Genomic DNA, 16,107 nt, shown 5'->3' on the forward strand with positions numbered 1-16,107 from the left:
GCTCCTCTTCCAATCCAGCTCTCTGCTATGGCCTGGGAAAGCAGCAGAAGATGGCCCAAGTCCTTGGGCCCCTGCACCCACATGGGAGACCCGGAAGATGCTCCTGGCTCCTGGCTTGAGATCAGCACAGCTCTGAATGTTGCAGCCATCTGGGGAGTGAACCAACGGATGGAAGACCTCTCTCTCTGTCTCTTCTTGTTACTGTCTGTAACTCTACCTCTCAAATAAATAAATAAAATCTATAAAAAAAAAAGACAAAGGAAGGAGTTAGCTCTATAAATATGAACATGCAAAGGAACACAACAAATGAAAAAATGACGTCAAAAACCCACTCTACTAGAATTACACATATTCTGACAAGCACCTGAAACTTCTGGTCTCAGTGACCTACCAAACAGGCTGAGGGGGCCATACCTGGGGAAGGGCGGGGAAGACCCTCCCTTCTCATCATAAATACTCCTGTCTCCACAGTGTGGGTTCCTGGCTTTTGTTTTTCACACATGTGTATATTACAAGGGGGACTTCCAAAAGTTCATAAAAAATGGAATCACAAGATAAGGAGTTCTGGTGCCAGAAAGTACAGGAGTTGCATGCACAGTTGCATATATTTCCCATGAACATTCTGTGGACTCCTCACACTTGTACAGCAATTTCTAATGACCTCAGAGAACCGGGGTGAGGGCCACACAGTCTCGGGGTCTCCCCGTCATTGAACCCACTGAGATAGAGGTCCCGGGGCTCCCGCTGGGGAGGGAAGGTCAGATGGGTGACGGCCCCACTCCTGCAGCACTGAGGTTGTGCAACACTCGGCTGTTATAATCCCAAGCTCCTGCCAAGGGACACACACGGCCTGGAGGCGGGGCATGGAGCCACCGAGACACTGGGTGACCAGCACGCTGGGCAGAGCAGCCAGGTTCAGCCCGGGACCCTCTGGCTCAACCCCATTTGGCTCTCCTCGAGTTAAACCTGTTCCCCTGCAAAGCCCTTGTCCTTGGGCCCCTGCACCCACGTGGGATACGGGAAAGAAGCTCCCAGCTCCTGGGCCGGCCAGCTCACACACTTGCAAAGCCCTCCGTCCACACGTGCATCAGGGTCGGAAAGAACATCTGCCCTTGCCAGTGCTGCCATCGGGTGATGTCCCAGCAGCAGCAGAGGGCCCCAGGTCACCTGGACACCCAGGAGCCCTGCCCCCAAGGACACCACACACTTCCGTGGGCCACGGCTGCTCACCTCCCACTAAGCCGTGACCCTGGGCAAGTTCTTAGCCTCTCCACACCCTGGTTCCATAGCTGGGGAGTGGAAGAGGGCAGCACTGCCCGCCCAGGACCGCTGGGAGGTCAGCTACGTTAAACGCTCCTGCACAGGCATGCACCATCTCAACGCCAGGTGTGAAACCTACAGTCACAAAAACAGGACTTTGAGTGAAGTCTCTTGCCTAGGAGTGCTTCACGTGTATTTACATGTAAGGCATTTAAATTGCGCCAACCCCGGGGCAGCAGTGTGGTGTAGTGGGCTGGGCCTCCACCTACGGTGCTGGTATCCCATGTGGACACCAGTTCGAGTCCCAGCTGCTCCACTTCTGATCCAGCTCTCTACTATGGCCCAGGAAGTCCTTGGGCCCCTGCACCTGTGTGAGAGACCTGGAAGAGGCTCCTGGCTCCTGGCTTCAGATCAGTGCAGCTTCGGATCGGCGTGGCTCCAGCCGTTGCAGCCAATTGGGGAATGAACCAGCAGATGGAAGACCTCTCTCTCTCTCTCTCTCTCTCTCTCTGCCTCTTCTCTCTCTCTCTGTGTGTGTAACTCTTTCAAATATATAAATAAATCTTTAAAAAACAAAACAAAACTGTGCATACCCAGAAAGAGTTAAAGCACTTTATGGATTAAATTTAACATAGAAGTACTAGAAAGGTAGATTTACATCCTACACTGTAATGTGTCCAAAATCTGAGCCCTAACGGGCAACCTCAAAAGCGGGCGGTCTTCCCAGGCCAGGCAGCGTCCACTCGCAGGCAATCTCTGGCCCTTGCTGCTCGTACCTTGTCTTTCAGAAACCAAAGACGCCCAAGCAAGACGTGCGTCAGCACAGGAGGGTCCCAGCAGGGAGGCAGGGCCAGCGGGGCTTCCAGGGCAACTGGTGCACGCTTCCCCTCCCAGGAAGAGGGGACCTCATATCAGGGTCTGGAGGGCGCCGTGAAGCTACCCCAGCAGACCGCACCATGCTCAGGGGCACACAGGCAGTCCACACCTGTGGCTTTTTGCTGGAAGGGCCCAGCGCGCGGCATCAGCCAAGCATCCTAAGTCGTTGCAAGAATCACAAAACATGGTGTGTGGCAAGTGCAGCCGCGACCAAGTACACAAGCTCTGTGACCCAGCCTCGCAGCTGGATGGCACACACAGCACAAGGCATGGCGTCCCAGGCATCCTGTGGTGCGCAGAACCACTGTGGGCCAGACACTCACAGGGCACACGCAAAAGAGGAAGCTGGATCCCTGGCCAGCCCTCCAGCAGTAGCCCACACACTCCCACCCCAGCGCCCCCACCTCCAGGCCCTGCTCCCTGCTCAGGGTGGGGACACCCGCTCCCATGCAGAGGTCAGGGTCTGGACAACCTTGGAGAAAGGCAGAGCCCCCAGCGCTCAGCCCCACCTGCTGTTCTGCTCTCATGTCCCTCCTCAACATTTTTTTTTTTTTTTGACAGGCAGAGTGGACAGTGAGAGAGAGAGACAGAGAGAGAAAGGTCTTCCTTTGCCGTTGGTTCACCCTCCAATGGCCGCCGCTGCAGCCGGCGCACCGTGCTGATCCGATGGCAGGAGCCAGGATCCAGGTGCTTTTCCTGGTCTCCCATGGGGTGCAGGGCCCAAGCACCTGGGCCATCCTCCACTGCACTCCCTGGCCATAGCAGAGAGCTGGCCTGGAAGAGGGGCAACCGGGACAGAATCCGGCGCCCCGACCGGGACTAGAACCCGGTGTGCCGGCGCCGCAAGGTGGAGGATTAGCCTATTGAGCCACGGTGCCGGCCCCCTCCTAAACATTTTTTAAGATTTATTTTATTATGTATTTATTGATTACTTTTATGTATTATCTCTATTTATCTGAAAGACATAGTTAGAAAGAGAGGTAGAGAGGTAGAGAGAGAGAGAGAGAGAGAGAGAGAGAGAGAGGTCTTCCATCTGCTGGTTCACTCCTCAGTTGGCTGCAAAGGCCAGAGCTGAGTCCAGGAGCCAGGAGCCCAGCGTGGGTCCAGGGGCCCAGGGATTTGGGTCATCCTCTGCTGCTTTCCCACGCCACAGCAGAGAGCTGGATTGGAAGTGGGGCAGCCGGGACTCGAACCAGTGCCCATGTGGGATGCCGGCACTGCAGGCTGGGGCTTTAATCTGCTGTGCCACAGCGCCGGCCTCACCTCCTCCTAAACCTTACTTTATCGAGGGCTTCCAGACCTGTGGCCTAGGAACAAGGCCTTCACAAGCCTTAAAACGTCCCTGTGACCATCCCAAAGCCCACCACCGAGATTAAAACCTGCAAAATGTGCACTACATGCTGCACATCGTTTTCAGGGCTTTGTACACATAATCCTCAAAACAACGCTGGGACAGAAACCACTGGGACCCCGTTCTGTAGATGAGGACCCCCGGCACGGATAGGCTAGGATGCCTGCCAAAGGTCACGGAGCTCGTAAGGCAAGAAGGGCACTCAGGCCCCCGGCTTCCGCACCCTGCTGCACTGCAAATGCCCCTGTGTGCCCCGTGGCTGGCCCCAAAGGGGAGCCCATGAGGACTGTGGCAGGAAGCTGCCTTCCAGCTGCAGACTGGCGCGTGGCTCGCCCAGGGCCAAAGCCCACGAAAGGGACAGGAAAAGGAAGGTGGCCTCGTCACCTCCATCACTGTGCTCCTGACAGTGACAGTGGCTTCTGTCTGCCTGGGGTCCAGGGAACCCATGTCCCACCAAGACGGGCCATGCTGTGCCAAGAAAGGAGGAAGTGCCACCTGCCACATGTCCCAGGACCAGAGAAGCAACAAGACAACACACAGTGTAGACTCGGCCACGGCATGCCATTTAGACCATTTGTCCACTGTCAGTCCCCCCCAGGTCTCCCCTGGGCCATCCCACAAAGGAGGCGACACAGAGCTCCAGCCAGGCTCGAGCCCGTGGGCCAACGCCCTGGGAGTGCACCTGCTCAGGCTGCTGTTCAGGGCACACACACATACACACATGTATGCACATGCATATACACACAGAAATCACAACTCAAACAACTCGGTCAAATAGCAGCTAACACTAAATATGATTAGGTTCAGTCATACACTTATTGTATCTCACTTTAAAAAAAGACACTCATGGCCTACTGAACTGATTTTTTTTTTCCCTTTTTTTTCGACAGGCAGAGTGGACAGTGAGAGAGAGAGAGAGAGAGAGAGAGAGAGAGAGAGAAAGGTCTTCCTTTTCCATTGGTTCACCCTCCAATGGCCGCTGCGGCCAGCACACCATGCTGATCTGAAGCCAGGAGCCAGGTGCTTCTTCCTGGTCTCCCATGGGGTGCAGGGCCCAAGCACTTGGGCCATCCTCCACTGCCTTCCCGGGCCACAGCAGAGAGCTGGCCTGGAAGAGGAGCAACCAGGACAGAATCCAGCGCCCCGACCGGGACTAGAACCCGGTGTGCTGGCACCGCAGGAGAAGGATTAGACTATTGAGCCGCGGCGCCAGACCTGAACTGATTTTTAAGACTGACGGGTCACTCATCACACTGTCAATGATGATGGCCTGGACTGAGCCCCAGAGGCTTCGCAGGCACAAACTGGTCCCAGCGCCCTGTCCGGGTCCTCTCTGCCAGCTGCACACAGCCCAGCCAAGCCCAGGTCCTGCGTGGTTGTTTGCTGGACAGAGACGGGGAGACAGAGAGGAGGGAGAAGTGGGAAGAGACAAGGAGGGAGTGTGCTCCTCACCCCTCAGCCTCACACCAGCAGCCAGACTGAGGTGCACAGAATGTGAGCCCACTGCTGACGGGGGCACTGCCGGCGCCTCGCTCCCATGCCTGCCGAACCACTGAGGAAGTCCAGACACACACGGGTCAGCCCACCCGCCTGGGGGCCTGGCAGGGTCCCCAATCCCCCCCCCCCCCGTAGGAGCACACCACGCCCCTGGGGACCTGCCCAGGACAAGCTCCCCCTACCCTCAACCACCCCCATCCCCGCTCATCATCAAATCAATCAGCCTCCCTGAGATGCCTTCTAGACCTGAACCCAGAAGGAGGAGACCCGGGAAAGGCCAAGCCACAGTCAGAGAGGGCGGTGATGAGCCAGGGGCCAGAGGCCAGCCCTGGGCAGCACCCTGTGTCACTCCCTTACAACCCCAAGGATTCACTTGCCTTGGTCACGCCCAGGTGCTCTGCGTACCCGCACAGCTGTCTCCCCGATGGCTACGAGGAGCTGCTCATGTCACAGACAAGGAAACTGAGGCCCGAGGACCCACAGTCTCAGGCCCAGGTTACCCGGCTGTAAGCGGCCAGCGAAGCACAGCCCAGGTGCCTGGACCAGCCTCAGCGCCACCCAGGTCAGCAGCCTGGGGCCTTCCGGGGTCTCCCGAGTCTCCCCCTCCCTCTGCTGACCAGGCCCCCACAGACCCTGCCCCTGCCGGGGGCAGACACCCCTCACCCAGGAATCCCTACAGCCTCTGGCCTGAGCCCCGGGTCTCCCCCGTGGAACAAGCCTGAGCAGGCGCCCCTTGCCGCCTCTGCAGAATCCATCCAGGAGCGCCAGACTAAATGCTGGAAACCAAACTCTGCTCTTTCAACACTTCTGGAGGAAAAACAGGGGTTCTGGGGTGCTCCTCAGCTACTCCACATCCCTCGGCTGCTCCCCTGGGGACGCTCAGCAGGCTCCACCCCCAGGAGAGCGGTCACAAGCTGGACTTTCCCAGAACAAGTCTGCCCTTCGGCCGGGAACCCACCGGGTTCCAGAATCGCCGCACTAACACGGCCGCCGGGTGTGTTGGTCCCAGCTCGCCGCGCGGGGGTCACACCAGAGTCCACACCGTGCGGATGACCAGCCGGGTGCCCGGACCCTCAAACCTCACCTGTCAGCCCGTGTCTGCGGGGGCAGCTGCAGGAACCCAGGGGCCTCGCCCTCCCTGCCGCTGGCAGGCACCAGAGAGACAGAGAGAGGCCGGCGGCGCGGAGCTGGGCGGTCTGCAGCTGGCAGCTGCGTGACCTTGGGCACGCAGGTCAACGTCCCCAGCCTCCGCGCTCACCGCCGGGCGGAAGCCCTGGGCGCCCCGAGGGGGAGCTGCATCCGCGTCCGGCGCCGGCGGGGGCTCACCCGCGGTCTCCGGGAAGGGGGCCGCTCCCGCGCTCCCGGGGGCTCCTCCGCGCACGCCTCCGGGCGCGCTTCCGACGCAGGCCAGGCCCGAGGGATGCTCGCGCGGCCTCCGGGGCCGGCTTCTGCCCCTCCCTCCCGCGAACACCTCCCCGGTCCCCGGCCTCGGCGCCCCAGGCCCGGCCCGGCCTGTGCCCGCTCCGAGCCGCCCGCAGCTAGCTACTCACCGCGCGAGCCCCGCGCCGCCGCCTTTGTATGCAAACACCGGGCGGCGGGCGGCGGGCGGCGCGGCCAGGCCTCCTCGGGGGCGGGGCGGGGGCGGGGAGGGGGCGGGGCCTGGGGGCGGCCCGCGGGGGCCTCGGGACGCGCGAGCCGCTCGGCAGCTTTCAGGGCCGGCCAGGTCGCCGGAGGGGGATGCGATCCACCTGCCCAGAGGTGGGGACCCTGAGGCCGGGTGTCTGATTGTGCTCCCAGAGCCTGGACTGACAAACACAGCTGAGGCCTCCGAGGGGGGCCCTAGTGCACCTCCCGGAACCCCCCAGCCTCTTGCTGGGCGCACCGGGACTGACAGCGAAGTCAGGAGGAGGCAGAGCTGTGAGTGCAGGAGCAGGTGCCAAGGTCCCAGGCAGGGCCGCGGGGCTGGGGCGTTTGCAGTCTTGAGATCCTACTTAGATGTTATCCCAAGAAGGGTTTTAAGGCCAGGGATTACATGATCTAATTTACTTTTTTTTTTTTAATCAGCCTTCTGCTGTAGGGAAAAGGGAGGGTAGGAGAGGCAGCCCAGAGTAATGATGAACCCCGGGCAGGGTGTGCCCCTGGGGAGATGCAGGTTTGGAGCTTAAGGCTGAGTGGGAGATGGGCTCTGTCGGGCTGGCCAAGGGTGGACGCACTCTTGCTGGGCTGGGGGACACTCCCATCTGGGCTGCACAGGGGATCTTACGGTGCGCAGGTGCCAGACCTCCCCTGGGGCTTTCTCACAGCCCTGCTTCCCCAGGAATGACTGGGGTTCAGGAAGGAGCCCTCCCGGGTCCAGCCTGCCCCTCCCTGCCTCGGGCACAGAAAGCTTCCCACGAAGCAAAGCCCCACGTCAGAGATCTTCCGGGAAGACTCGGGTTCAAACAAAATCTTGCAATTACAAAAATTCGGAGCCTGGAGTTCTGAAAACAGAAGAATCGGCAGCCAGAGCCCCACGTCTACCAGGGATGGACCTGGCTTTCACTCCGCGCTGCTCCGGCCACCACTCAGAGCAGGTGCGGTCCTGCGGCCGCCCAGCGTTGCCTGTCCCCTCTGCACAGGGACTTTTTTTCTTGTTTCACACAGGCAAAGGCAAAAACACTCACCAGACCACTCCCAGGCTGGAGGCTGAACCAGATTCCGGGAAGCCCTGGCGCTTCTGAGCTGTGCCATCTGGAGTCCCCCTGGGAGGGCCCTCAGCTCTGTTGTCAGCAACGCTGGGTTGACTGAGCTGTGTGACTCAGCCCCGAGCTGAGGTGATCCCCTCCGCCAATCCCAGGACCTGCTCCGTTCAGCCCAACTCGGATGAGGAGAAGGAACCACCAGAAGTGAACTTGCTCCCCTAGCTACCTGGAGGAGGAGGAGGGAGGGGCTGGGCCAGGCCGGCAAAGCCACAGGGGCGTCCTGAGTCCTGGAGGCTCGGTTTCACAATCTGGAAAATGGGGCCAGGTGCTCAGGACACAGATCCACTTGAGGATGAGAACGGTCACTGGGTACAACACTGGTGAGGGGCCGGCGCTGTGGCACAGAGGGTTAAGCCTCCACCTGCAGTGCCGCCAGCATCCCAGACGCTGGAGTCCCGGCTGCTCCACTTCTGGTCCAGCTCCCTGCTAATGGCCAGGGAAAGCAAGAGAAGATGGCCCAAGTCCCTGGGCCCCTGTAACCACGTGGGAGACCCAGATAAAGCTCCTGGCTCCTGGCTTCAGCCTGGCCCAGCCCCAGCTGATGTGGCCGTTTGGGGAGTGAGCCAAGAGGTGGAATATCTCTCTGTGTCTCTTTCTCTCTGTGTAACCCTGCCTTTCAAATAAATAAGTAAATCTTAAAAAAAAAAAAAATCTGGTGTGGCTGCTGACTTGAAAGGATGTTAAGTTCTAAAGTCCTGTACATTGAGAGTGGCCATTCCCATAAGGCCTTGGTGGCCACCTAACCCTGTGGGTGACACAGACTGCTGAGCCCTGCAGCTGCTGCCCCCACCAAGAGGGACCCCAGAGTGCACCAGCATCCTGCTGAGCACTGACCTCCCACGGGGCTGAGCCGAAGAAACCCCCCACTGATGCCAGGACCCTCTCTCAGGAAGCCACCTCTCCTCACTCTTTTCACCCTGCTCCGGGGGTAACCACAACCGCAGTGTCCTAGGACACCTGCCGATCAGGATGCCTGGGCCAAGGAGGGCACGAGGGTGGACACCCTTCCTCGTGGGAACCCCACGAGATGGACCCTACGTCTCCCTCCCGAGTCTGGGGCAGCATCTGTGGTGCGCTCTGTCACCACCTCCACAGAAAGGGCCCCCCAGGAAGGACAAGGGGTTCTGCCTCCATCGGGTCTGGGGGCCCTGAGGAGGTGACTTCATGACACTGCCCCGCAAGGCACCTCGGGAACCAGGCAGCACCAGGGGCCACCTAGTCCTTACCTTGGGGACATGGGAGGCAGGGACCAGAGACGCCTGGCGTCCCCAGGGTGCTGTGGCAGGATGACCAGGGTGGACAAAGCCTGGTTTCCAGAGAGAGAGAGGAGGACCCACAGCACAGAGGGCTCTGGACACAACCCCCAGGGTCTTCCACAGTCAGGGTGGGGCTTGGAGATTAGAGCCCTGGTGGCCAGGAGGACAAAGGAAATCATGGGGAGATAAGAGGAGATCCTGGAAGCCACGCCTCCCTGACTCATCCCAACAGGTGCACGTCTATCCAACAGCTGAGCAGAGCTGAGTGTCCTGGGACCCAAGCACGCAGAGCAGCCATGAAGCAAGGAAACCAGCCAGGTAAATTGAGGCTGAGGGTAGACATAGACACAGGCTCACCCTGGTGCCTGCACTGTCACCATGCCCTGTGGGACATGTGTCACACTGTGTGTGTCCAGGGAAAGGGAGCAGCGGCTACCCCTGCCTTGCTCAGCACCCCCCAGGCCCTCCATGCCTGGCACTGTGCTAAGTGCTGGGGGCTGTCCCTGGAGCACACCTGCCTGTCCTCAGCATGTGCCCCCTCAGGGGTCGCGCTCACAGAAGAACCACACAGCTGTCACCAACACGGCACTCAGCAGTGCTGGGAGCTCAAGGACTGGAGCTGCAGGAGCCCAGAGCGAGAGGATTTGGCGGAGCTCGGTGGCCTGAGCGGCCACTGATCCAGGCCACTGAAGGGCAGGTGCCAAGCAGCAGCCGGTGCCGGACAGTCAGGTGCACGTTGGGACAGAAAGAAGGCCATGGCCGCCCAGGGTGGGCTGTGCAGGCTATCCATGGTGAATCCCATGTCCGTCTCCCTTGGCGATCAAACAAGAGGGGCTGTGAAACCCTTTCTCCTCTGGGCAAGGAGGACTCCTAATGAGGCAGACCAGGGCCTGGCGTGGTGAGGGAGGGAGGACAGGGGAGAGGCAGGACAGGAGATAAGGGGAGGGGGCTGGCCGGGCGGGATGGGCGGGGAGAGAAAGCTATCACTTGAAAACACTGGTTATCCCAGGAGGAACAAGAGGGACCCAACCCATGTCCCAAGTCAACCTGAGTCACCAAGACCTCCATAAACACACACGCGCGAGGGTTTGCACCCCGTGTCCACTGCATCCCCCAGCGCTAATAAAGCGGCTGCAGACGGAACCCCAGTAAGAGTTTAGGGGTAGAGGAAGCTTGAGGGCTCCCCTCTGTCACTAGGGGCAGTGATGTAGTGGAGTAGTCCCAGAAACATTGGTAACAGCCGACGCTCACATCCCAGTGGCTATAAGCCGGACACCGCCCCAAACCCTTCACGCGAAGGAGCCCAGTGGTGCCTCACAGACGTTCCACGGGGCCAGCGCCGCTGTTCGTCCCATGGTATGGGCAAGGAAACCAAGACGCAGAGTGGTGACTGGAGTCAGCCAGCCAGTGAGTGCAAACACAACACCCTCTCCTCATTCAGGACTCCTCCCCCTGGGCTGCCACATTTCCTGTGTTCTAGGGCATGGGGATTCCCCCACCTTCTTCCTCCGACTTGAATTCTGAGTGATGGGTGAGCTCAGCTAGGCCTGCGTGGCTGTCTTGCCTGTGGCTTGGCTCAGCCACGACCAGCAAAGTGACACCTGCCACGCTGGGTCCTCACGTCCACGGGCATGTCCGTCCTCAGCCAAAATCCAAGGACACCCCCTTCGAAGGCTGCTGAACCTCTCTTTCTGGGGCTCCTTCCCCTCCAGCATGTGGCCCAGCCAACTCCAGCCTGAACCCCGGCTTGTCTCCTGAGCCGAGCGAGCCCAGGAGGCACTGTTTGGGGGGTCCCTCTTCCCTGCTGAGCTGGCACCCCTGAAGTCTCCTCGGGTTTTCCTCCCTTCTCCCGGCCTCACTGTCCTCTCCAGCCTGTTGCCTCTAGCCTCAGCACAGGGAAGGGGTGAATCCAAGCGAAGAGAGGAGACAGCAGGGGCAGGGCCACCTGGGAGCCCAGGACAGTGACTATGACTAGTATTCCTACGTTTCTAGCATCGTCATCGTTGCCAAGGCCATATTGGGGGTAAACTAGATGAACCTACGCAAGAAGATGACACACTGAGAACTGAGAAGCATACCTGCTATGTGTCTCCCCAGATGCGCGCGTGGAGGCCCCAGACCCCAGTGTGCCGGCGGTAGGGGGTGGGCCCTCTGGGATGCACTTAGGTATAGGTGAGGCCACGCGGGTGGAGGCCCTCGTGATGGGACACAGCAAAGAGGTGACCATCTGCTGACCAGGAAGGGGCCTGGCCAGAGCTCAGCTGAGCTGGCCTCAGCCTCCCGTGCTCCAGAACACACAGAAGCTGCTGTCTGCGGTTTAGAGCCCCATGGGAGGCCAGTGTTGGAGTGCAGCAGGTGCAGCCACCACTTACAACACCGGCATCCCTAACAGAGCTCCGATCCGGGTCCTGGCTGTTCCGCTTCCTCTCCAGCTCCCTGCTAATGTGTCTGGGAAGACAGCAAATGATGGCCCAAGTACTTGGGCCCAGGCCACCCAACTCGGAGACCTGGATGGAGTTCCTGGCCCCTAGCTTCAATCTGGCCCATGGACATTTGGGGAATGAACCAGCAAGATCTCAATCTGTCTGTCTGTCTCTGTGTGTGTGTGTCTGTCTGTCTGTCTGTCTTTCAAATAAGTAAATCTTACAAATACAAATAACCCCCCAGTTAGTGGTATGTGTTAGGGTAGTCTGAGCTAAAACAGCTCCCAGAGAAGACCTGAAGAGAAGTCGTACCCTCACGGACATCCAGGTGCCCCAAATCCACAAATCAGCCCGCACAGAAGGCACCGTTGATGCCCGGTCCCCACCCTGCCCCCAGACTGTGCCAGCGCAGAGCTCACCCTCAAGCCACAGAATCCTGCACCAGCAAGCTCAGGGTCAGTGTGCCGTGCGCTGCAGCCCCTGGCCTCAGTGAAGGACCCTCTGCAACCTGCACGGTCTGAGAAGACGGCTGAGCCGGCCCCGGAGAAGCCGTTCAGCTGATCCCCCTTTGTCCCAGTTCAGATAAAGTCCGCAGCGCTGAGTGAGGTAAGCACTTGTCAACGCCATGGAAAAAAAAATCCAGGAAGCAAAGAGGGGCTGGATTCGCCAGGAGATTACAACGCACTTTACCAGGAAGGCTTCACATGCTGTTGGCCGAAGGCCCTTCGTGCTGGCCTCTGCTTGTTGCTGGGGCCTCTTTCCCTGCTGGCCTGGAACCTGGGGATAGTGACGAGCATAACCCCGCACTGTCAAGGACCTCGCTTAACCCATCTCACTCTCCCCCATCCCACAGCGGCCAGTGTGTGCCGGGTCCCTGGGAAGGTCTCAGGAGACGTGTGGATATCTTCCAAAGCTGCATTCATTTACTTATTGGAGAGACAGAGACAGAGAGAGATCCTGTGTCTGCTGGTTTGCTCCCCAAATGCCTGCAACAGTCAAGGCTGGGCCAGGCTGAAGCCAGGATCCTGGAGCCCCACCTGAATCTCCAGTGTGGGTAGCGGGAACCCAGGGACTTGGGCCATCATCCTTTGCCTTCCCGGGCACTTTAGCAGGGAGCTGGATGGGAAGCAGAGCAGCCAGGATTGTACAGGAGCTGCAGGAAGGGATGAGTGCATCCTAAGCCCAGCCCACCTGCTGTGCCACAAACCCCACCCCAAGACTCCCCAAGTGACTAAATTAGCCCAAGAGAGGAATTAGCCACTTTGCAGAACTAAAGGCCATTTCCTGGTTTCACACACATTCTTTTGCACTAAGGAAAGTGGACAGGCAATTCTCCTTCAGCCTAAAGCAGGCCATTAGTACCAGAGATCGTGAAAGCCACACACATCTAAAAGCAGCAGCAGGACGCACCATGGAAACACTTTCGCAATAACCCTGTGGGGTGGGGACTGTGCCATGGCGTAGCTGGTAAAGCTGCTGCCTACAGCACCAGCATGCCATATGGGTGCTAGTTCGAGTCCCGGCTGCTCCACTTCCAATCCAGCTCTCTGCTGTGGCCTGGGAAAGCAGTAGAAGATGGCCCAAGTCCTTGGGCCCCTGAGCCCACATGGGAGACCCAGAAGAAGCTCCTGGCTCCTGGCTTTGCATCAGCTCAGCTCCGGCCATTGCAGACATCTGGGGAGTGAACCAGCAGGTGGAAGCTCTCTCTCTCTCCACCTCTGCCTCTCTGTAACTCTGTCTTTCAAATAAATAAATAAATATTTTTTAAAAACCCCGTGGCCTCTCCAGGCACCTTGCTGCTTCTGCCATGCAAAAGGCACTACACAACTCCAGCTGCTCTCTGGCGCAAGGATAAATACAAATCAAGTAAAAGTCTGTTTTTTCCTGGTGCAACAAAGGAGAGAGACTGCCCTGCCCCGTTTCTCTCAGGGCACCTGCTGCAGAGCCTTCTTTCCTCCGTCCCCTGGATGCAGGTTAGTCTTTCTGAAAGCTGAACAAGGCTCCGGCCACCCTTGCTGCTCAGGAAATCTCTCCAGAAAGTCGTGGGAGCCGTCACGGTGACACGTGAATGCCAGAGAACGCAGCGCCCTGCTGAGCTTCCCTGGGAGGGCAGGAGTTGGCTTGGGCAGGCGTCTTGCTCCAAGCGGCAAAGCTATCTCCTGCCGTAAAGATCCTAGAAGTTTTCTGCGTCTTCAGGACAAAGGTAACTAGCTGATGGCCAGGTGCGTTGGGGGTGAACTCCATGTGGCAAGGGGGCCCGTCAGGTTCCCTCACCTGAGAACAGGTGTTGCTTGCCTTGAGAACATGTACGTAGTGGGCTGTGTCTCTTTCTCTATAAAAATGGTGCAGTTTTGTTCTGTGGAGTCATATTTCCATCACCCATCCCTCATCCTGTGAGTCCTCTCTCCAAGAGGTCGGGGTGGGGGTGGTCATTCATTGGACCCCCCATACTCTAACAGTGGCTCTGAGATGTCACACAGAAACACCCTATGATCATCTTCATGGGTCTCTAATTTAATACAAAATGGTCTCTTGGTTCCTGGTGAATTATGAGTACACAGGATTTTCTTTCCTGTATAGTGCGGGTAGTAGACTGAATAAACGAATTTGAAATCAGGAGAGTTGGAGCTTTGTGTCCCAGCCCTGCCACTTACTGGCTGTGTGACTTCGGTCAAGACACTTAACCACTCTGAACTTCGGTTTGGCCATAGCTCTTAAAGAGAGATCTCGTGAATCCCTCCCATTACTGCTGTCCATAAAGTGGAACATGGCAAGCTTATCTTTCTCTGCCAGGAGAATGGCATGTGGGGCTCCACCAGCCGGGAAAACAAGCCCAGCCACAGAATAATGCGCTGTGTGCACAGGAAAACCCTAAGATGTGACAGGTCAACCAGCGTGGGGATGTGTGTGTCTTTGAGCCCATAAACACACACAGTGCCACGGTAAAACCAGACTCATGGGATGGGCATTCAGTCCAGCAGTTAAGTTACCGCTTGGAATGCCTGCATCCCATATCAGAGTGCCCGGGTTCGAGTCCTGGCTCCTCCACTTCCAATCCAGCTTCCTGGACACGCACACCCTGGAAGGCCACAGGTTCCAGTTCAAGTAGTTGGGACCTGGACTGAGTTCCAGGTTCCTGCTTCGGCCTAGCCCAGCCCTGGCTGCTGCAGGCATTTGGGAAGTGAAACAGTGGATGGAAGATCTCTCTGTGTTTCTCTGTGCCTTTCAAGTAAAATGAAAGTAAAGACCAGATTCATGTGAGCAGCCGCCAGCTGCAATCTGTAGGAGATGCTCAAACATCCTGGAGCCCGCGGACAGGAAACACCGGATGCATCGCAGTCCTCTCAGGCACCGCTCTCTGGGTCGTGCAAGGGGCACCCTGCTAGGCCGCAGCAGAGGCAACAGCTCAGGTAACACCAGGGCCTCTTGAACCCAAGAAGCTGGGATGCTGGGCGGAGGAGGCCAACAGGGGGCGGTGAGGGACGGGACAGTGAAGGACCAAGAAGAGCTGAGCATCCCACGTCTTCCCCCTACGACCCTCTGTCTTCCTTCCAAACACATCGTGAAATGTTGGGCCAGAGATGCCACGAGTTTTGGGTTGGCCCCTGTAGACACACACACACACACACACACTCACACAAACACACACACACACTCACATGGCGGGCAGTCATCCTCCTGGCTATCGTCTCTGCAACAATCCATTAGTAAATCCAAACTACACAAGAACAAGGACCTGCTCGGTGCATCTTTTTCTTTTTAAACTAAAAGTTCACTTGTGGATTCTAAGACATTTCCCCACAGGATTATTTGCCGTAAGACACACCTATCTTGCACCCTAACCAAAGGACTTTCATGATGACATTGCCATCTACCGGGGTTGGGGGAGTCCCTTGGCCTGACGTTAACTCGCACTGAGAGCTTGCAGACGGGATCTCAGGCTTCAGTCCTCACAGCACCCGTGTTGGGCGATTGTTCTTTTTGCTTTTATTCACTGGCGAGGAAGTAGATGCTCAGAGTGCCCAGTGTCGCACAGGATGAAGGACAGCCAAGAATGAACCGCAAGCCCCGTCAGTCCTCGCAAACACTGTGGTCTAAACTAGAGATGGCTCGGGGCTGGCCTGTGGCATAGCAGGTAAAGCCACCGCCTGCAGTGCTGGCATCCCATACGGGCACCGGTTCGAGACCCGGCTGCTCTACTTGCCATCCAGCTCTCTGCTGTGACCTGGGAAAGCAGTGGAAGATGGCCCAAGTCCTTGGGCCCCTGCACCTGTGTGGGAGACCCGGAAGTAGCTTCTGGCTTTGGATGGGTACAGCTCTGGCTGTTGCAGCCAATTGGGAGTGAACCATCGGATGGAAGATCTCTCTCTCTCTCTGCCTCTCCTTCTCTCTCTGTGTAACTCTGACTTTCAAATAAATAAATAAATCCTTAAAAAAAATAAACTAGAGATGGCTCTTAACAAGGAGCCCTGAGGGGTTGATGGCCAGAGAGCAGAGTCCCTGGACTTGCCTGTAGAAAAATCACAACTGAATTTCACCCACTTCCAACTGAAATTTAATAGTATTTCTTCCAATGACGAATGTAGGTAACAGAGAGCAACAGTATTAACAGTCCCTGCGAGCAGTGTCACCATCAGCAACAAAAATGTCACAGGTATTTCTATGGCGCATCGAAGCTGTTGTGACAGCAAAACATCACAGAT

At 57.8% G+C, this 16,107-nt stretch overlaps 1 protein-coding gene across 19 annotated transcripts in view; it reads right to left on the minus strand.

The window, feature by feature from the left end:
* Positions 1-16,107, minus strand: part of LPIN1 (lipin 1) — a 125,094-nt gene that overhangs the window by 61,151 nt on the left and 47,836 nt on the right. For 4 of the 19 annotated variants that reach the window (XM_070069448.1, XM_070069447.1, XM_070069446.1 and 1 more), the window contains exon 1: positions 6,535-6,639. The exons of 11 other annotated variants lie outside the window; for them this stretch is intronic. The gene's annotated coding sequence lies outside the window, so the exon portion shown is untranslated. 4 more of the 19 variants (XM_070069449.1, XM_070069444.1, XM_051827804.2 and 1 more) reach the window with 4 other exon arrangements.

The sequence above is a fragment of the Oryctolagus cuniculus genome, chromosome 2, assembly GCF_964237555.1.
Source record: "Oryctolagus cuniculus chromosome 2, mOryCun1.1, whole genome shotgun sequence".
Lineage (NCBI taxonomy): Eukaryota > Metazoa > Chordata > Mammalia > Lagomorpha > Leporidae > Oryctolagus > Oryctolagus cuniculus.